Source organism: Trichosurus vulpecula, chromosome 4, assembly GCF_011100635.1.
Source record: "Trichosurus vulpecula isolate mTriVul1 chromosome 4, mTriVul1.pri, whole genome shotgun sequence".
Lineage (NCBI taxonomy): Eukaryota > Metazoa > Chordata > Mammalia > Diprotodontia > Phalangeridae > Trichosurus > Trichosurus vulpecula.
Genome location: NC_050576.1, coordinates 438,060,363 through 438,068,902, shown reverse-complemented (window position 1 = coordinate 438,068,902; position 8,540 = coordinate 438,060,363). Strand labels below are relative to the sequence as shown.

At 47.5% G+C, this 8,540-nt stretch overlaps 1 protein-coding gene across 1 annotated transcript in view; it reads left to right on the top strand.

Annotated features, from left to right (window-relative positions):
- Positions 1–8,540, top strand: part of MB21D2 (Mab-21 domain containing 2) — a 119,553-nt gene that overhangs the window by 1,077 nt on the left and 109,936 nt on the right. The window lies entirely within an intron of this gene.

Genomic DNA, 8,540 nt, shown 5'->3' with positions numbered 1-8,540 from the left:
CTTCTGCCGTCGCACCCCTTTGTGAAACCCTCTCTTCCCAGGGTCAGCTACCCGGTGGAGTGAGGTGTTTGAACCCACCCTTCGGGAAAGACGGGTGTGGGGTGTCAGAGGGGCTGGGCTGGACCCAGCTGGGTAGGGCTGGGATTCGAGCCAGCCGCGGTGGTTTGGAACCGCCGTCAGGCGGGCCCGGGCTTGTGGTTATGCCGGCCTGGAGGGAGGTGGCTGTGGTGAAAGGGGCTTGGGGCGCTGCGTAGCGACCAGTTGCTCATGGAGTCCTGGGGCGCTGGTGCGAGGAAGGCATCTGTTAGCGGGCCTCTGGGACCAACGTAGCAAGTATGGTTCATTTGTATGAGTAGGTGTAAGCAAGAGCCCTGAGTGGACCTTCCGGGGCTTTGAGGAACAGAGGCCCCGCTTTTCTATGATCTCCGGGTGTCTGCTGGTCTGAAAGTTAGTGGCTAAAGATGAGAAGGTGACTCAGCCCTGAAGTATGTCTTCTGAGCTTGGACCCTGGCGAGGGCAAGGGAGCGGGGCATGTGGGACTGAACCCAGGGACTCGGATCCTCCAACACAGCCTCCTAGCCATGCTAATCGTGGCTTGTCAGGGGTGGGAGAGGGTGTTCCTGTGTCTCACCCTGTTATAGATCTGGGCGGGGGTGTGCAGTGTTTACTGAGCGCAGGGTGCTGACATTCTGCAGCAAGGGGCAGGGTGAGTAGGTCAGGCGTAGATGAGAGAGATGGGCATAACTTGGATGTAGGGCTTCCCTGGCATAAACCGTCAGCTGTGCATTCTCCTGATGAAGCTCAGAGCGCTCTAAAGGGCTAGCTGCTTGCTTACCTGGCCCCTAGATCTACCACTACCACCAGCAGCAACAGCTGTAGCCCTCAACCTTTCCTTCCAGATGCTGAACTGCCCGGACTCTGAGATTCATTCATTCATTCATATTTCCATCAGTTAACTCTTTTTTCTCCTCACTACAAGCTCCAGACTACAGAGACAGTGGGATCTAAACAGCACAATAGGAATTACATATACTGGGATAATTACACATCTGCAGCTTTAATAATTTGGATGAAGGGAACTCTAGCGCAGCTGCCCTCTTTTGCCTTTATTTATTTAGACAGAGAGCTGTAGTGAAGTCAACAAGCATCGATTAAGCTTTCCGGGTGTCCAGCCCTGCCCTGGACGTGCAATCAGTGCCCTGGGTTTGAATCTAAACTCTGCGCTGTGTTACCTATTCGACCTTGGGCAAATCGAATCAACTCTCTGGGCCCTTTTCCTTATCTGTAAAAGGAGAGGGGTGATGCCACCCAAGGTGTCTTCTTACCACAACATCCGATGTTATGAACTGGCCCGCAGTGTGTTTGGGAAATAGGTGCGCCTGTTCTTTCATCATCTGTACTATTTTGCAGACTCAGTTCTCTTAAACACACACATAAACACTTAGAGGAGTGAAAACCTTGGGAGAATTTGCCTGGTCCCAGGAAACCTGTAGATTATTTTTCTGTGTGGAAGGTGGGGGCACATAGGTGCACATAGCTCAGTATAGGTTGTTCACACCGTTTTAATTCATTATCTCTTCCTCTCTCATGTCTGCTGCCCTACTAGAGGCATTGCGACATTCACCTGAGTCCTTAGTGTCTCCAGCCTGGACTGTCCTTTCAAGTGTGCCGGAGGATGTGGCCCCTTTGCTCCTGACTAGTAGCAGCTGATTCATCCCTGAGAGCTGGCTGTCTGTGCAGCCTGGAAAGCTCTGGCCTCTCAGCCATAGCCTGTGAGGATTCAAGGGAGGGGGCATCATGTACCCTGGAGCTTCTCCAGAAATTAGCTGCATGAAAACACCAGGGATTGCTGCATTCATTCCCTGCTTCATTCATGGTGAGATGTGCAATGGTGACAAGTTCTTGGAGCTTCCCAGAAAGCTCCAAAGTGCCTGTGTTTTTTCAGGAAACTTGTCCATCGCCTCTGTGCTAGCTGCTGCACATTCCATTAAGAGGTGACTCAAGCAGCGACATTAGCTTTCATTCATGGTTAGCTGCTGTTTTCTGTCTCTCATGATTGGGGAGGTTGCTGCTCAGCTGGGCACTAGGGAGAGCCAGTCAAGACAGAATAGAGACAATGGGAGGGAAGGGAGTGGGTGGAGGTGATGATGCTGGCCTCTTCAGATGGACACTGAGGCACATTCCCTTCCTCCCTCTGAAGGTCAGCCACTCCTCTAAAGGGGGAAATGTTGGGGATGCCCTTGAGCTTTGAATAAGAATAATTTGAACAAGAAAAATTTCTATCTCTATGTCCTTGAATTTTCCGCCATGAAAATGTTCACAGAAGAACTTCTCCAGGTGAGGCCAGCCACACAGTTCAGGACGGCCTTCGCTGGGCTCAACTACTCCATCTTCTTCTCCACCATGAGACTATGGGCTTCTCAAGGGCAGGCCTGTCTTTGTATCCTCAGAGTTTAGCACAATGGCACACAGCAGGTGCTTAATAAGTGCTTATCGAATGCGTAATCCTTGTGTCTAGGACACCTCAACTGTAGCTAAGAAATGGCCACAGCTGAAGCTCATTAGGTCATTGAGTCACAGATCTAGATAGAGCTGGAATGGACCTCAGCGGTCATCTTGGCCTGCCCCCTCTTGTTCAGTAGAGGGAACTGAAGCCCCAGAGAGGTTAATTGCTTTGCCCAATGCCACACAGATAGTGTAAGATGTGGGATTTGAACCCAGCTTCTCTGACTCCAGTAATTTCCTCTAACATGGATAAAACTGGCTATGGGCTTTGGGCCAAGTGTCCATAAGTGGGCTGAGGGTGAGAGCTGCCTCACAAGAGTAGTTATCATCAATTCAAAGCATTTAACATGTTTGCATTTCTGCATTCTGTTCCCACCTGTCACATTGTTCAGGTGGACTTGAGCCTGGATTCTGGCTGCTTGGGTATTTTCTGGATCCTCCTTTCTTCCCCAGATTTTTTGGCAGCTTTACCTGAAGTAGCCAAAGGCTTCCTGGAGAGTAGGGGTCTTTTATCACCTTGGTGTTCTTCAGACCAGTGACATTTGAGGAAAATCTATCTTGTTCCACCCCCCACAACTTCTACAATCAGAGAGGCAATAAACACCTATGAAGTGCCTACTCTGTACCAGGCACTGTGCTAAACGTTGGGAATCGAAGGCAAAAGAAAGTCCCTGCCCCTGCAGAGCTCACAGCCTAATGGAGGAGACAACAAGCAAACACATTTGTACAAACAACCTATACGCAGGATAAATGGGAAACAATTAACAGAGAAGACACTAGAATTAAGAGGGATTGAGCAAGGGTTCCTGCAGGAGATGGGATTTTAGTCAGGATTGAAAGGCAAACCAGGAGGTAGAGATGAGGACAGAGAACATTCCAGACACGGGGTGTCTTCCAGAGAAAAGTCCTGCAGCTGAGATGGATGGAGTGGCTCCTGAGAGTGCCAACATCATGTCAGAATGGAGCTCTACACCTGGAAAGTACCCTGGACCAGTGCATAGCTCCCTCATGCTGCGGTGGCTGATGACCTTTGTAACTTTCCTCTATATTACATTATCTGATCAGTCTCCCAGACTTACTAGCCAGCTGAGTGCTGTGAGCAAGTTTCTGAGCCTCTCTGAGGCTGTTTCGTTACCTGTCAAATGGGGAGAATAATACTATAGAGCTGCCATGAGGTTGGAATGAGATCATGTCTCTAAAGTACTTTGCAAAACTTAGGGCTTTTCATAAATGTCAAAGGCAGCAGCCTGTGGTGGGAAAAACCAAAACCCCCAAAACAAACAAACAACCAGAAAACCCAAAACAAAACAAAGAAAGAAACCCCAGTTTTGGATCCTGGTCAAATTCAGCTCCAAATCTGACCTCAGGCCAGTCATTTAACCTCAAACATGGTGTGTGTGCCCATGTTCTCAAGTATGAGTGTGCGTTTTGGGATGGGGGGAGGAAGTTGGACTAGTTGACTTCCAAGGTCCCCCCTCCCAAAGCTGAAATCTCTCATTTTATGGTCATTTTTGTTCATTGGAATGGCTCATGTGGAAGACTCAGATGACCTTCTGATTGGATCAATGAATAAGCATTTATTAGGCACCTGCTGAGTTTCAGTCAATTGATGAGAATGCAAAGACAGGTTACGAAGGCCCAGTTCCTGTCCTCACAGAAGTTGCGTGCTCCAGAGATAATTGTGTTGGATTCACAGATAAGTACAATAAATAAAGGATATAGTAGATGAATAAAGTAAGTAAAAGGTTTATGCCAAATAGAGATAAGATGAGTCAGTAGGGGCCCTGAGGGTGGGGACAGAGAGTCTGGAGTCTGGGAAGCTCAATAAGAGGGCATTGTCCAGGGCTCTCCTTCCACCCGAGTGCTTTGCAGACCTTTGCAGATACACTAGTTTGGGCCCCCAAGGTGAACCCCCTTCATTTCTTCTCCATCTTGGCCCTTCATGAGGATGATCATTGCTATTACCTTGTTAATATTCGAGCGCTCAGCACGCGGACGAGCATAATAAACGCCATTTGTCGAAATTCAGGGAACTTGTCAGAGTTCGTTTGTGTTTGCATGATATTTGGTACTTGCCAAATGTCTTTGCGAGCTCTTTTGTCTTTCTCCCTCCTTGGTAAGCGGCACCACATCCCCACTTCACGAGGTCAGTAGTAAGATGAGGGCTGCCCCCAAGTCTGGGACTAAGACTGAAATCCGGATCCTTTACATGATTTCGTCCAGTTGGTCTTCGATCGTCTCTCTCATATTTTGTTGTCATTGACAACAAATACCTACTTCTGTATCCCCTCCCCCTCCAGCCAAAGTGGTACCCCAAGTACACTGGCAAGGGGGAAGGAGTTCCAAAGGTGCAGAATTAGGAACTGGGCAGACAGAATGTGATGAAATTACTTTGACATTATCTCTTTACGCACTGGCCCCAGAAAGAAACCCAGCATGTGTTAATTAGGTCAGTTCATAAAGGTAGCCACAATCAGGCTCCTGAATGCTTGATTAAATCATGTTGCCTTAATTGTGATGGGGTAAGCTAAAAAGTATCCAGGCCTGGGGGTGAGATTCTTCTGAGGCCTTGGATAATCCCTCAAGCATCACTTTCCCCACCTATAAAATTAGATGATCTTTGAAGGATCTTCTGGCTCTGACAGCTCATGAACTAGATCCAGGACAGGGCTGGGCTGTGTCTCAGAGAGACTGAGATTCCCACCTTTCTGGCTAGTGTCCCACTTCTGTGTGGGTGGGAGGTAGGGCTCTCCTCAGGCCAGGTGCACCACACTGTTTCCTCCCAGTGGCTTAGAGTCTGGGCCTCGCAAGAGCCTGCTTTACACCTTTCCAGCCAAATCCCAAATCACACCTTTGAGATCTTGGCCTCCCCCTTCATTTTGCAAATGAGAAGCCTCAGGCCCAGAGTTAAGTAAGTATTATCTTACCCAAAGTCTAACTTTCTGTGGCACAAGGCTTTGGGCACCATTAGAAACTTCTCTTTCTGCCTGGGGTGAGGTGAGGACTGAAGCTAAGCAGCATGGCAGCTTGGGACATGCCCAGGCAGAAGTAATCTCCAAAGCTGTTAGTAAATACTTCTTGAATCCAAGAAGCATCCCTTTGTTTGCCTGAGGGGGAAGCTCTGTTTGGTCTTTCTAAGGGGAAGAAGATCCGGAGGTACCCCTCATCCCTGATGCCTCATGGAAGCTTTTACTTTTCTGTCTTGGACTTGGCTGGCAGTGGCTGGCCTTCATTACTTGGCATTAGAATATGGTTCTGTTGATGGCATCACTTGGTATGGATGGTAGTCTCTGTGTGGTTCCCTCGTGCCTGCTCCTATGGATGATCAAGAGCACATGGAGCTTCACTGGATGGCCTTGTGGCCCCTTGGCCAGTCAGGGGCTCCATTCCTTAACCTAAGGATTACTTTCTATCATGCATTAACTGAGGGGACACTGCCAGGCTTTCTTTTTATACTCTCTACTTTCAGATAGATAATCCATATCAAGAAATGGAGAGCCTGTCCAGTTTGCCCTTTGTGATTAGGGTCTTGTTCTACTGGGTAAACCCTTGTTCCAGGCTCTCCCCTGTCCTGAACCTTGATGTCACATCGGACTCCATCTTTGGTTCTTTCTGGTGTTCTGAACTGGGCTTCAGTGACCCCTAACATTCCTCCACCTTCCTTTGGCATTGTGGCCTTCCTCTTTTCCTTCCTTTCTTCCCTCCCTCCTTCCTTCCTTCCTTCCTTTCTTCTTTCCCTCCTTCCCTCTCTCTCTCCCTCCTTTCCTTCCTTTCTTCCTTCCCACCCTTTCTCCCTCCCTCCCTTCCTTCCTTCCTTCCTTCCCTCCTTTCTTTTTTCCTTCCTTCCTCTTCTTCCTCTTGAGATTTTTTTTGGGTCTTCTTATCCCCTCTCCAATGCAAAAACTGCTGCCTTGCCCTGGACCTGGCCTCAGTGGCATTCAGAGAACATGCTCCCTCCATACTGGAGATGGCAGGCCGCCTGGACACAGACCACGTGTGCTGGCCCTTTGGGCTCTCTTTGCATTCCCAGCACTTAGCACAGGACTGAGAGATGCTGTCCTGGGCAGCCCATTCCCAGAGGTCTGAGAGGGAATGAAATATAAAACCCTGGAAGGGTCAGGCAGAAAAACTAGGGATGCTCAGAACAGAGGACAAATCCCTCCAATTCTTCACCTGGAAGTTCAGGTTTTCTCTTGGCCCGGGATGGACTTCCTCATCTCTGTTGCCCAGAATCTTTGTCTTCCGTCAAGGCTTTCCTCCGATGCTACCTTTCGGAGAAGTCTCCCCTGTTCCCTCTTAGGATTGGCTGATAGTCACTCACGTGCCCCTCCTTTCTCCCTCTGTAAGTTCCTTGCGGGCAAAGACTGTCTTATTTTTGACTTTGTAGCCTCAGTATTTTGCTTATAATAAAGATTTTTTTTTTGTTATTTGTATTGCATTCAACTGCCTCCTCCAACTCATTCCAAATAAATGTTTAGCAAACACTTAAAGAATTTTCAGAAATATTTTTGAATTTTCCGGAGTGAAGAATTCTCTTTATTTTTTATTTTCTTAATGAACTCTGGTTACATACAGTTTTAAAAAGTGTGTATTAAATTTAATAAGACAGTTGGGAAATGCTCTGCTTGTGTCCCTTTCAGAATTTTTTCTGGTTTTGTTTATTTTATTGATGCTCTTTTTTGGGGGGAGGGGGCACCTATCACTTGTCACTAAGTCTCTCTCTCTTCCCCTCCCACCCTCAGTAGAAATAGTCTCTTGGAACAAAAACAATCACAGTCTCCTTTTTAGCAAGAGGGAGAAGGGAAGGGAACGAGCATTTATTAAATACTGACTATGTGCCAGGTGTGTGCTAAGCGCTTCGCACGTATGATCTCATGCTATTCTTATAGCCCCCTGGGAAGTCGGGCCTCAGGCTGGATTTGAATGGGAGTCTTCCTGACTGCTGGACCTACGGCCTATTCACCACCTCCATCTGACTGTCCGCGTCGCTGCAGGCTGAGTCCTTTAACTTTGTCTGCTTCTGTATCTTCTGTAAAATACAGACAATAATAAAACCTTTATCACAGGGCTGTGGTGAAAATCATCTGTGCTGCTTTGCGAACCTTAAAACCACTACATACATCTTTGCTGTTACTAGTACTAACTGCTAGTCATACTATTGACTACTTCTACTACTAACTACTAGTATATTACTACTTCTGCTCACTACTAGTACTACTACCACTGTTAACTACTAGTGGTACTACTAACTACTTACTACTAGTACTACTTGTAACTACTAGGTACTACGAACTACTTACTACTAGTAGTACTGCTAACTACTAACTACTACTGGTACTACTAACTACTTAATACTACTACTAACTAGTACTAACTGCTAGTAGTATTACCACTAACTACAGTGATAACAACCAGTATTACCACTCTTACTACCAGAACTCTGGATTTAGGAGATCCAGAGAAGCTGGGTTTGAAGCCAGGATCAGCAGCCATTTGCGCGTGTGGTAGCTGCAGGAAAATCATTTGTCTCTCTGTTCCTCAGTTTCCTTATCTGTAAAATATGAAATTCCAACTAGGACACTGTGAAGTTTCCTTACGGCTCTATGCAGACCATTGGCAGAGAGGTGGCTTCAGGAGCGCCCGAGTTTGAATCCTGTCTTAGACGCTATATGGGTGCGACCTTTGGTAAATCTCTCCATCTTTCCAGACTTGATTTCCTTCCCTGTAAAACGGGTGTAATCGTAGCTCATCCTCACGGTTACTGCGGGTGTCAAATCGCACGTCATTCACAAAGTGCTTTGCGCATCCTCAAGTGCTCTGCAGATGTTAGCTGTCATTATGGTGGCCTTCATAGTCCAGCCTGGAGTCTAGCGTCTGACCCAGAGTAGGAGCGTCTTCGTTAACTCGTTCCTTCCCTCTGAGAGCCCAACTCTATTCTCGGTTCTAGGGATATGAAGGCTAAAGTTTAAGTTTCTGCTCTTACCTGGCTTAGGTTCTTCTGGGAGTGTGCAGGGGGGCACATAACATGCCCAAGG